This window comes from Muntiacus reevesi, chromosome 13, assembly GCF_963930625.1.
Source record: "Muntiacus reevesi chromosome 13, mMunRee1.1, whole genome shotgun sequence".
Taxonomy (NCBI): domain Eukaryota; kingdom Metazoa; phylum Chordata; class Mammalia; order Artiodactyla; family Cervidae; genus Muntiacus; species Muntiacus reevesi.
The window spans coordinates 52,158,872-52,172,087 of NC_089261.1; the positions used below are offsets into that span (position 1 = coordinate 52,158,872).

Genomic DNA, 13,216 nt, shown 5'->3' on the forward strand with positions numbered 1-13,216 from the left:
CAAGAGGGAGAGAGATTATGTCAAGAGCTCACAACACAAATCTTCAAAAGACAAACACAACATCCACCCATACAACACAACAAAAAAAACCAATTCTTTCCACCAAAGATTTTTACTACAAGCATAGGAAAAAGACATAGAGCTAAATAAACACAATGAACTATTTATTAATAGGAGCCATGATAGAAACACAATGTGTTTTCCAGGGTATATCTCTAAATTGATGGAGGGTTCAGATAAATGCTGTCAAGATGGGGTGGCACTGACCGGCAGCTGGGAGGGTGGCCTGGAGGTGTGTGATTATTAACTCTTGGTGGTGAAGCTGCCAGGGCAAGCTGGCTGACCTGGTCCCCGAGGGTGAGGCAGCAGCCACAGCACCCACAGCCTGGGGTGAGCAGAAGACTCAAGAGGTAGAAGATGAAAGCTGAACGGAGGAGATCAAAGCCTGTAAACTTAGCACACTTTGCGGGGTGCCCATCACTAATATGTAGTGGTGACAGTATAGAAGTGGCAGTAGTATCGTGTGAAATAGCTCACTAGTGGGGAGTTGCTGCATATAGCACAGGGAACTCGGTTCAGTGCCCTGTGATGACCTAGAAGGGTAAGATGAGGAGGGGGACGATCAAGAGGGAGAGGATATATGTATCCATATAACTGACTCATGTTGTTCTATAGCACAAACTAACACGACATTGTAAAGCAATTACGCTCCAATAAAAAATTAATAGGAGTAGAAGTAGCAGCGGCAGCAGCTGACACTTAGCATTTCTATGCCACACATTATCCTTGTTCAGTCGCTAAGTTGTATCCAACTCTTTGTGACCCCATGAACTGCAGCACGCCCGCTTCCCTGCCCTTCACTATCTCCTGGAGTTTGCTCAGACTCTCATCCTCTGTCGTTCCCTTCTCCTCCTGCCCTCAGTCTTTCCCAGCATCAGTCTTTTCCAATGAGTCGGCTCTTCCCATCAGGTGGCCAAAGTATTGGAGCTTTAGCTTCAATATCAGTTCTTCCAATGAATATTCAGGGTTGATCTCCTTTAGGATTCACTGGTTTGACCTCCTTGCTGTCCAAGGGACTGTCATAAGTGTTTCCCAGCACCACAGTTCCAAAGCATCAATTCTTCGGTGCTCAGTTTTCTTTACGGTCCAAGTCTCACATCCATGACTACTGGAAAAACCATAGTTTTGACTATACTGACCTTTGTCAGCAAAGGGAGGTCTCTGCTTTTGAGTATGTTGTCTAGGTTTGTTAAAGCTTTTCTTCCAAGGAGCAAGCATCTTTTCATTTCATGGCTGCAGTCACTGTCCACAGACTATTCGAGAGGCTTCTAAATCATTTAACCCTTGCTCCCTTATGAGTACTCCTATGGAGGAGAAAACTGAGGCACTCAGAGGCTAGGTTGCCTAAAGTCATTTGGCTAGTGAGTAGCACCAGCAGGATTTAGATCCAGCCTCTCTAGACCCCGAGTCCATTCTCACATCCTTAGCGTGATAATTAACTGCTATATCCATCCTGGTTCTCTGCCAGCTCCCATAGCTATAATAAAACTTGCCCCCTTTTCCTAAAGGAATTTGCCATCCAACAGAAATTTTGGAAGATAAAGAGGACCATGGAGGCAAAGGTCCCACGTAAAGCTTCAGTCAGTCACAATTTTCCTGGGTAGACCCAGACTTTCTTGCCCTCTCTTGGATCCTCTCCATGGAGAGCTTGCCAATTATAGGAGCTTAACAGTGACATTTATCAGAGGGAGGAGAAAGAATCAGACCTCCCAAGAAGTTCCCTATCCTTCCCACAATAGATCCCAATTATGCACATTTGGTTTGAGCTCTTAGCAGGTATCTGGAATCTCTTTCTGGTTCACCTGAATTGATAAAAAAAAAAAAAAAAAAAAGAGTCTAGAATATCCTATAGTTTGCCATCAAATAAATATAAGCCTCTACCAGGAAACTGTTTTACTTAAGGTGTTTTCTGTGAGAGTTAAATGGTCTTTAAAAAGTAGCTAGTGGGCACTGGAGCTCCCGGCTTCAGCCTGTAGAGCCCAACAGCTCAGCCCCATGTGTGTTTGGTACACTGACGCTGCAGAACACTGTTGCGAAGTTTTTGTTTTGTTTTGTTTCTGTTACTGTTTTGCCTGAGTTTTACGGTTTTATTAACACAAACAAAACGTGCAAAGGAGCTGTCTATTCATTTTCTTAGCTGCACAGTCTGGCACTGGGATCGGTGACTCCAGTGGACAGGTGGGCTGCTCTTTCCACAGTGGTTTTGCGGTCCTTGGAGGAGACGTTGTGAGCAGTCTCAGCACAGTGGCATGTGTCGCACATGAGTAGCATCAAGCTCCTGGAAGTTGTGGACCAGGAACTTGTGGAAGCTGCTGGGCAGCATGTGCTTTGTTTTCTAGTTGCTCAGGTAACTGATGTTGGGCATCACGATCCGGCCACTGAATCTCCTGAGCACCCTATTGTCAATGCCTCTTGGTTTCCTCCAGTTCTGCTTAAATTTGCACGTATCGGTCTGACAGATGTCAGATGAACATTGTGGCCCTCTTTTTGATGATCATTGGACTTCATGAAGGGTCTCAGAGCAGCCAAGATGCGGAGTTGGAGATGATTGCCAACTTCACAGGCATCAGCCAAGGAAGAGAAGTTGCTAGAGTTTTATATTTTCTCTAAATAAACTGTCCAAGTTACTTACTGCTACATAACTAACCACCCTAAAACACACCAGCTTAAAGCAACAAATAAAATTTATTTGAGGGACTTCCCTGCAGTTCTAATGGTTAAGACTCTGCACTTCCAATGCAGTAGATGCAGGTTTAATCCCACAGGGAGCTAAAATCCCACAGGCCTCTGGACCAAAAAACCAAAACAGAAACAATATTGCAACAAATTCAGTGAAGACTTTAAAAATGGTCCACACCAAAAAAAATCTAAAAAGAAAAAACAAAACTTATTTTGGCTCATGAATCTGCATCCTCAGCAGTGCTCAGCAGGGATCTCATCTCCTCCCACTCAGCTCCATCTGATTGGATGCATCTCTTTATCTCTATCACATGGTCTTTACATTATGGCAACTTCAAGGTGCCCAGACTTTTCACATGTGGGCTCCAGGCTTCCCATGCATCTCTTCCAAGAAAGAGAGCCAGGTGAGAACCAGGTTCCCCTTCACTGCATTGCCTTAGCAGTCATGCAGCCTTACTTCTGCCAGGTTCTATTAATCCAGGTCAGCAGTTCCAAGGCCAGCCCAGGCTGAAGGAGAGGGGGAAAGAGACTCCACCTCTTGAGTGGCAGTGAAGAGGTTTTGCAAAATCAGGTGGGTTGGAAAATATGGCTCCTGTGATTTTTCAATGCAGTCTAGTATATGAACCCACAGGAAGAATTTGTTTCAGAATCTATACCAGGAATTAATGTGATGTTAACCAAGCAAATGCTGGCTGAACTCATCAAGCTATGGATCTTGTTTCTCTTTCTTCCCATTAGCTTCCAGAAAACTCAGTGACAAATGTGTTGCCTTCCTCTAGTCAGATCCCTTGGTAAACTCCATATTTAATAACTTACCTTGTCTTCATTTTATTTTTCTATCATTAGTTTCCCTCTGCTCCAATTTTCTCGCTTTTAAAACACCCTGTTTTTGTGTGTGTATTTTGCTAAGCTGTCTAAAAGTGAAAAATGAATTTTAAAATACTCTAAGAAACTAGTGAACCCACACAATAGGAAATACATCCAGTTAAAAAAAAAAATACCAAGACAGTTCAGTTCAGTTCAATTGGGTCACTCAGTCATGTCCGACTCTTTGCAGCCCCATGAACTGCAGCACGCCAGGCCTCCCTGTCCATCACCAACTCCCAGAGTTTACTCAAACTCATGTCCATTGAGTCAGTGATGCCATCCAACCCTCTCATCCTCTGTCGTCCCCTTCTCCTCCTGCTCTCAATCCGTCCCAGCATCAGGGTCTTTTCCAATGAGTCAGCTCTTCGCATCAGGTGGCCAAAGTATTGGAGTTTCAGCTTCAGCATCAGTCCTTCCAATGAACACCCAGGACTGATCTCCTTTAGGACGGACTGGTTGGATCTCCTTGCAGCCCAAGGGACTCTCAAGAGTCTTCTCCAACACCACACCTCACTAATAAAGAAGTGCATATTAAAACAAAGCACCATTGTTTTTATTCATAATTTAATCTGGATCCTAACTCAAGGCTTAGTCCTTCACTGGTGAATTTTCAAAACAATTTTCTTCCCTTTAGTCAAGGATACAGGTTGGCATATGAATAATGATATCAGTACTTATATATGTACCTGGGAGAACTGTAAACCTGCACAGTTGTTTTCACAAAAGAATTTGGTGATATTTATTAAATGGCATAAACCCTGATCCAGGAAGATTTCTTCCAAGTTCTAAAATAAGGAAATAATCCAAATTCTGGGAAATCTGTATTACATATTAGGATATATGTATTTCCTATATGCACTGGGATACCATCTCAGCTTTTTTTAATATAAAGCTGTGATAAAAGATACATATATACTTTAACTAATTTTAGGTGCACAGTCACTGGCATTAAGAAAATTCGCACTGTCGTGCAACCATTACCACTATTCAAATCCAGGACTTTTTCATCATTCTCAACATAAGCTCTGTACCCATTAAACAATAACTCCCCATTCCCTTCTCCTCAAGAGTGGTTAGCTCCTGGTAACCACTATTCTATTTTCTGTCTCCAAATTTGACTAATCTATGTACTGTATATAAGTGGAATCATATTTGTCCTTTTGTGTCTAGCTTATTTTATTTAGCATAATATTTCAGGTTTGTTCATACTGTATCCAGCATCAGAATGCATATAATACATATCATATATATGTCACATTTTGTTAATCCATTTATTCATTCTTGGACATTTTTATTGTTTCCACCTTTTGGTTATTGAGAACAATGCTACTGTGAATGCTGGTATACAAGTATCTCTCTGAGTATCTGCTTTCAATTCTTTGGTGCACATACCTAGAAGTGAAATTGCTTCTAACCTATATCAATGAAAAATTAGAAGCAATCGCCAGGCACAAAAAATAAGGGAATTGCTAACTAAATTATGGCACAAGCCCTTGATATTGCGTCTCCTTTTAAAAGGAGGGCTCTAGACACCTCACAGGCAGCCTACACAGGTCTCTTGCTCTCCACGCCTTGCATTGCTTCCATCACAGCACCTGTCCTGCCATGTTGATTATTTCCAATGTTAGACTCTGTCAGGATACGGATTATGTCTTCCATCTCTGGCCTCAACTCCTTAATAGCTGGCACATAATATGGGCTTGATAAGTGTTGATTAGGTGAAAGAAAGATTAGCTGGAAATAGGACAGTCAAAAATCACCTCATAATAAACTTGCTTCAGATGACTGTCAACTAACTGTGAAAACTTTATCAAGGACATGAACCTAGATTCTAAACTGGGGAATACAAAGTGAAGATTCTATAATGGATAGGAAAGTCTTAGGAGGGGTGTGATTATATCCAGTAATTCGGGGCACGAAAGTCAGTTGCTTTACTTGAGTATTTGACATACAGAGAGAGAGTAAGATCTTGAAAGATCTGGAATCTTTCAGGAGGGTCCAATGAATCTTTCTTACATGGAAGCATTCACACTTACACATTACTCTTTTCCTTCTAGTCCAATGAGTGTGCTACAAACATACAAGCCTGTATTTTGAAATAATAAATATGTCCAATATTCTAAAATGCCAGAGCTGATAAAGATTAAATAGCTATAATATATCTAACCCACTCCTAAGTCTGAAGAAATAAATTGATTTTTAGTAATACACATCAGTAATCCCAAATCTAACTCACTCTAGATCTTCCCTCTTTTCATTCAATAATGTATCCTCTTGAGAGTTGAGTCAGACCTTTGTTCAGCACCAGCTCCTCTGAGAACTCTTCCCTGGCACCCTTTCCTGGAGCACATCCATCACTCTCTCCTTCTTTCTACGGCTTTACTTACTCTTCATGTCATTGATTGCCATCAGACAAGCCACTTGTTTAATCCTTCCTTTGTTTATTTTCTCTCCCTCACTTTAGAAGGTACATTCCTTGAAGGCAAAAGCTTTTATTCACCCAGCACCTAAGCAATACCTAGAATACAATATCAATTCAATAAAAATTTATGAAATGACTGTAGACAAAAAAGAAACATTTAATTAAAAAGTCAAGACCTGGTGGAGACGAAGATGGCGGAGGAGTAGGACGGGGAGACCACTTTCTCTCCTAGAAATTCATCAAAAGAATAACTGTACGCAGAGCAAACTTCACAAAACAACTTCTGATCGCTAGCAGAGGTCACCAGGCGCCCAGAAAAGCAGCCCATTGTCTTCGAAAGGAGGTAGGACAAAATATAAAAGATAAAAAGTGAGACAAAAGAGCTAAGGACGGAGATCCGTCCCGGGAAGGGTCTTAATAGAGGACGTTCCCAGACACCAGGGAACCCTCGCACTGGCGGGCCTGGGGGAAGTGTTTGAATCTCAGAGGGCAACCTGACTGGGAGAGAAACAATAATAAAACCCACAGATTACGAACCTAAAAGCAACTCCCAGCAGGAGAGTACCCCAGACACCCGCATCCGCCACCAGCAAGTGGGAGCGGAACGGAGAGGAGCGAGCGGCATTGCTTGGGGCAGGGTCCGGGCCTGAGAGCCCTGTGGACAATCGGAGGGAGCTTTTGTGAGTTCCCAGCTTGAACTGTGGGAGAGCAAGAGAGAGAAAATTAACCGGCCAGAACACGCCGCCTGCGGTTCGCAGAGCAAAGGGACCGAGATTCTGGATGGTCGACATCCGCCGGGAGGGTCGCGGCGAGACAAAGGGCACAGGCACCCGACCGGCGCAGGCGGGGACTGGGGCTAGGGACGCGGCGGGCAGAAGGCGCACGCACCGGACTAGCGCCGGCGGAATCTGAGACTGGGACCGCGGAAGGGAGTGGGCGCGCGCACCCGGGGAGAGTGCGCCCGTCAAGCGTCAAGCCCCTGGCTGCCTGGACCGCTCTGACGGGGAGGGCACAGGGAGCAGGCGCAGATCTCAGTTCCGACCCTTGGCGGAACACCCGAGGGCTGGAACTGCGCGCAGCGCCACTCCATATAGAACAGCTGGGAGCCTGAGCAGCTCCGGAGCCCGAGCAACTCTAGCCCCTCCCTGCAGCGCGACGGAACTAGCTACCTGAATAAGAGTCCACCTCCGCCCGCTTGGGTCAGGGCGGAAATGAGGCCCTGAAGAGCCTGGCAAACGGAAGCAAAACCGCTTCAGAAGGAACTGGTGCAACAGATTAAAATCCCTGTAGGAAACACTGACCACACCACAAGGGTCCTGTAGATATCAAGAAGTGTAAGCTGGAACGAGGAGCTATCTGAAACTGAGCCGAACCCACACTGACCGCAACAGCTCCAGAGAACTTCCTGCATATATTTTTACTTTTTTTTTTTTTCTTTCTTTCTTTTTTTTTTTTTTTTTTTTTAAGCAGGGAAGGAAAAGAAAGGAAAAAAAAAAGAAAGAAAATTTTTTTTTTTTTTAGTTTTATTTTTTCTTTTTAATTTTTTCTCTTTTATTTTCCTTTAAAATTCGCTATTACTCCCCCATTACTCCTTAACATTCATTTTCATAAATTCTTACGATTTTTGTAGTTAGGGAAAATTTTTTTTTTCCTCTTTTTTTTCCTCTTCTTCTTCTTTTTTTTTTTTTCCCCTTCTCCTCCTCTATTTTTTATTTTTCTTCTTCTCTTATTTCTTTTAAAGTCCTCTAGTACTCCTCTACTACTCCTTAATTATTCATTTTCAATACACTATAACCTTACAAAGAGGAGAGGAAAGAAAGGAAAAAAAAGAAGAGAAGCCTTATTTGTAAACCGAACCTCATATATATTTCTAAAATTTTTGGGGGGGTGTTTTTGTTTTTGTTTTTAATATAGTATTTTTATGAGTCTAACCTATACTCTAGATTTTTAATTTTTGTTCTTCAGTATATGATATAAACCGTAAACATTTAAGAATCCAATATTCAGTTTCCATTTTTATTCAGGAGTGTGGTGATTATTCTCTCCCAATCTTGACTCTCTGTTTTCTACATCAGAACACCTCTATTTCCTCCTTTCCCCTTCTCTTCCCAATTCAATTCTGTGAATCTTTGCTGGTGTCTGGGCTACGGAGAACACTCTAGGAACAGACGACTGCATAGATCTGTCTCTCTCCTCTTGAGTCCCCCTTTTTCTCCTCCTGCTCATCTCTATTTACCTCTTCCCTGTCCTCTTCTTCGTGTAACTCTGTGAACCTCTCTGGGAGCCCCTAACAGGGGAGAATCTTTTCACCATTAACCTAGAAGTTTTATTATCAGTGCTGTATAGTTGGAGAAGTCCTGAGACTACAGGAAGAATAAAACTGAAATCCAGAGGCAGGAGATTTAAGCCCAAAACCTGAGAACACCAGAAAACTCCTGACTACATGGAACTCTAAGTAATAAGAGACCGTCCAAAAGCCTTCATACCTACACTGAAACCAACCAACACGCAGGAGCCAACAAGTTTTAGAGCAAGACATATCACACAAATTCCCCAGCAACACAGGAACATAGCCCTGAAAGTCAACATACAGACTGCCCAAAGTCACACCTAACACATAGACCCATCTCAAAACTCATTACTGGGCACACCATTGCTCTTCAAAGAGAAGAAATCAAGTTCCACGCTCCAGAACACTGAAACAAGCTTCCCTAACCAGGAAACCTTGACAAGTCAACCGTCCAACCCTACCCACTGGGTAAAAACTCCACAATAAAAAGAAATCACAGACCTCCAGAATACAGAAAACCCACTCCAGACACAGCAATCTAAACAAGATGAAAAGGCAGAGAAATACGCAACAGGTAAAGGAACATGACAAGTGCCCACCAAGTCAAACAAAAGAGGAGGAGATAGGGAATCTATCTGAAAAAGAATTTAGAATAATGATAATAAAAATGATCCAAAATCTTGAAAACAAAATGGAGTTACAGATAAATAGCCTGGAGACAAAGATTGAAAAGATGCAAGAAATGTTTAATAAAGACCTAGAAGAAATAAAAGAGAGTCAATTAAAAATGAATAATGCAATGAATGAGATCAAAAACACTTTGGAGGGAACCAAGAGTAGAATAACGGAGACAGAAGATAGGATAAGCGAGGTAGAAGATAGAATGGTGGAAATAAATGAAGCAGAGAGGAAAAACGAAAAAAGGATCAAAAGAAATGAGGACAACCTCAGGGACCTCTGGGACAATGTGAAACGCCCCAATATTCGAATCATAGGAGTCCCAGAAGAAGAAGACAAAAAGAAAGGCCACGAGAAAATACTCGAGGAGATAATAGCTGAAAACTTCCCTAAAATGGGGAAGGAAATAGCCACCCAAGTCCAAGAAACCCAGAGAGTCCCAAACAGGATAAACCCAAGGCGAAACACTCCAAGACACATAGTAATCAAATTAACAAAGATCAAACACAAAGAACAAATACTAAAAGCAGCAAGGGAGAAACAACAAATAACACACAAAGGGATTCCCATAAGGATAACAGCTGATCTATCAATAGAAACCCTCCAGGCCAGAAGGGAATGGCAGGACTTAATGAAAGTAATGAAAGAGAATAATCTACAACCTAGGTTACTGTACCCAGCAAGGATCTCATTCAGATATGAAGGAGAATTCAAAAGCTTTACAGACAAGCAAAAGCTGAGAGAATTCAGCACCACCAAACCAGCTCTTCAACAAATGCTAAAGGATCTTCTCTAGACAGGAAATGCAGAAAGGTTGTATAAATGTGAACCCAAAACAACAAAGTAAATGGCAACGGGACCAAACCTATCAATAATTACCTTAAATGTAAATGGGTTGAATGCCCCAACCAAAAGACAAAGATTGGCTGAATGGATACAAAAACAAGACCCCTATATATGCTGCCTACAAGAGACCCACCTCAAAACCAGAGACACATACAGACTAAAAGTGAAGGGCTGGAAAAAAATATTTCACGCAAATGGAGACCAAAAGAAAGCAGGAGTCGCAATACTCATATCAGATAAAATAGACTTTCAAATAAAGGATGTGAAGAGAGACAAAGAAGGACACTACATAATGATCAAAGGATCAATCCAAGAAGAAGATATAACAATTATAAACATATATGCACCCAACATAGGAGCACCGCAATATGTACGGCAAACGCTAATGAGTATGAAAGAGGAAATTAATAGCAACACAATAATAGTGGGAGACTTTAATACCCCACTCACAACTATGGATAGATCAACTAAACAGAAAATCAACAAGGAAACACAAACCTTAAATGATACAATGGACCAGCTAGACCTAATTGATATCTATAGGACATTTCACCCCAAAACAATCAATTTCACCTTTTTCTCAAGTGCACACGGAACCTTCTCCAGAATAGATCACATCCTGGGCCATAAATCTGGTCTTGGAAAATTCAGAAAAATTGAAATCATTCCAGTCATCTTTTCTGATCACAGTGCAGTAAGATTAGATCTCAATTCCAGGAAAAAAATTGTTAAAAATTCAAACATATGGAGGCTAAATAACACGCTTCTGAATAATCAACAAATCATAGAAGAAATCAAAAAAGAAATCAAAATATGTATAGAAATGAATGAAAATGAAAACACAACAACCCAAAACCTATGGGACACAGTAAAAGCAGTGCTAAGGGGAAGGTTCATAGCATTACAGGCTTACATCAAGAAACAAGAAAAAAGCCAAATAAATAACCTAACTCTACACCTAAAGCAGTTAGAGAAGGAAGAAATGAAGAACCCCAGGGTCAGCAGAAGGAAAGAAATCTTAAAAATTAGGGTAGAAATAAATGCAAAAGAAACTAAAGAGACCATAGCAAAAATCAACAAAGCTAAAAGCTGGTTTTTTGAAAAAATAAACAAAATTGACAAACCATTAGCAAGACTCATTAAGAAACAAAGAGAGAAGAACCAAATTAACAAAATAAGAAATGAAAAGGGTGAGATCACAACAGACAACACTGAAATACAAAGGATCATAAGAGACTACTACCAGCAGCTCTATGCCAATAAAATGGACAACTTGGATGAAATGGACAAATTCTTAGAAAAGTATAACTTTCCAAAACTGAACCAGGAAGAAATAGAAGATCTTAACAGAACCATCACAAGCAAGGAAATCGAAACTGTAATCAAAAATCTTCCAGGAAACAAAAGCCCAGGACCAGACGGCTTCACAGCTGAATTCTACCAAAAATTTAGAGAAGAGCTAACACCTATCTTACTCAAACTCTTCCAGAAAATTGCAGATGAAGGTAAACTTCCAAACTCATTCTATGAGGCCACCATCACCCTAATTCCAAAACCAGACAAAGATGCCACAAAAAAAGAAAACTACAGGCCAATATCACTGATGAACATAGATGCAAAAATCCTTAACAAAATTCTAGCAAACAGAATCCAACAACATATTAAAAAAATCATACACCATGACCAAGTGGGCTTTATCCCAGGAATGCAAGGATTCTTTAATATCCGCAAGTCAATCAATGTAATACACCACATTAACAAATTGAAAGATAAAAACCATATGATTATCTCAATAGATGCAGAGAAAGCCTTTGACAAAATTCAACACCCATTTATGATTAAAACTCTCCAGAAAGCAGGAATAGAGGGAACATACCTCAACATAATAAAAGCTATATATGACAAACCCACAGCAAGCATCACCCTCAATGGTGAAAAATTGAAAGCATTTCCCCTGAAATCAGGAACAAGACAGGGGTGCCCACTCTCACCACTACTATTCAACATAGTCTTGGAAGTTTTGGCCACAGCAATCAGAGCAGAAAAAGAAGTAAAAGGAATCCAGATAGGAAAAGAGGAAGTGAAACTCTCGCTGTTTGCAGATGACATGATCCTCTACATAGCAAACCCTAAAGATTCTACCAGAAAATTACTAGAGCTAATCAACGAATATAGTAAAGTTGCAGGATATAAAATTAATACACAGAAATCCCTTGCATTTCTATACACTAACAATGAGAAAACAGAAAGAGAAATTAAGGAAACAATACCATTCACCATTGCAACAAAAAGAATAAAATACTTAGGAGTATATCTACCTAAAGAAACAAAAGACCTGTACATAGAAAACTATAAAACACTGATAAAAGAAATCAAAGAGGACACAAACAGATGGAGAAACATACCGTGTTCATGGATTGGAAGAATCAATATTGTCAAAATGGCTATTCTACCCAAAGCAATCTATAGATTCAATGCAATCCCTATCAAGCTACCAACGGTATTTTTCACAGAACTAGAACAAATAATTTCACAATTTGTATGGAAATACAGAAAACCACGAATAGCCAAAGTAATCTTGAGAAAGAAGAATGGAACTGGAGGAATCACCCTCCCTGACTTCAGACTCTACTACAAAGCCACAGTCATCAAGACAGTATGGTACTGGCACAAAGACAGAAATATAGATCAATGGAACAGAATAGAAAGCCCAGAGATAAATCCACGAACCTATGGACACCTTATCTTTGACAAAGGAGGCAAGGATATACAATGGAAAAAAGACAACCTCTTTAACAAGTGGTGCTGGGAAAACTGGTTAACCACTTGTAAAAGAATGAAACTAGAACACTTTCTAACACCATACACAAAAATAAACTCAAAATGGATTAAAGATCTAAATGTAAGACCAGAAACTATAAAACTCCTAGAGGAGAACATAGGCAAAACACTCTCTGACATAAATCTCAGCAGGATCCTCTATGACCCACCTCCCAGAATATTGGAAATAAAAGCAAAACTAAACAAATGGGACCTAATGAAACTTAAAAGCTTTTGCACTACAAAGGAAACTATAAGTAAGGTGAAAAGACAGCCCTCAGATTGGGAGAAAATAATAGCAAATGAAGAAACAGACAAAGGACTAATCTCAAAAATATACAAGCAACTCCTGCAACTCAATTCCAGAAAAATAAATGACCCAATCAAAAAATGGGCCAAAGAACTAAACAGACATTTCTCCAAAGAAGACATACAGATGGCTAACAAACACATGAAAAGATGCTCAACATCACTCATTATTAGAGAAATGCAAATCAAAACCACAATGAGATACCATTACACGTCAGTCAGGATGGCTGCTATCCAAAAGTCTA

At 40.6% G+C, this 13,216-nt stretch overlaps 1 pseudogene; it reads right to left on the reverse strand.

Annotated features, from left to right (window-relative positions):
- Window positions 1–2,181: 2,181 nt before the first annotated feature.
- The window catches only part of LOC136146006 (large ribosomal subunit protein eL32-like), an 88,300-nt pseudogene continuing 77,265 nt past the window's right edge, over window positions 2,182–13,216 (reverse strand).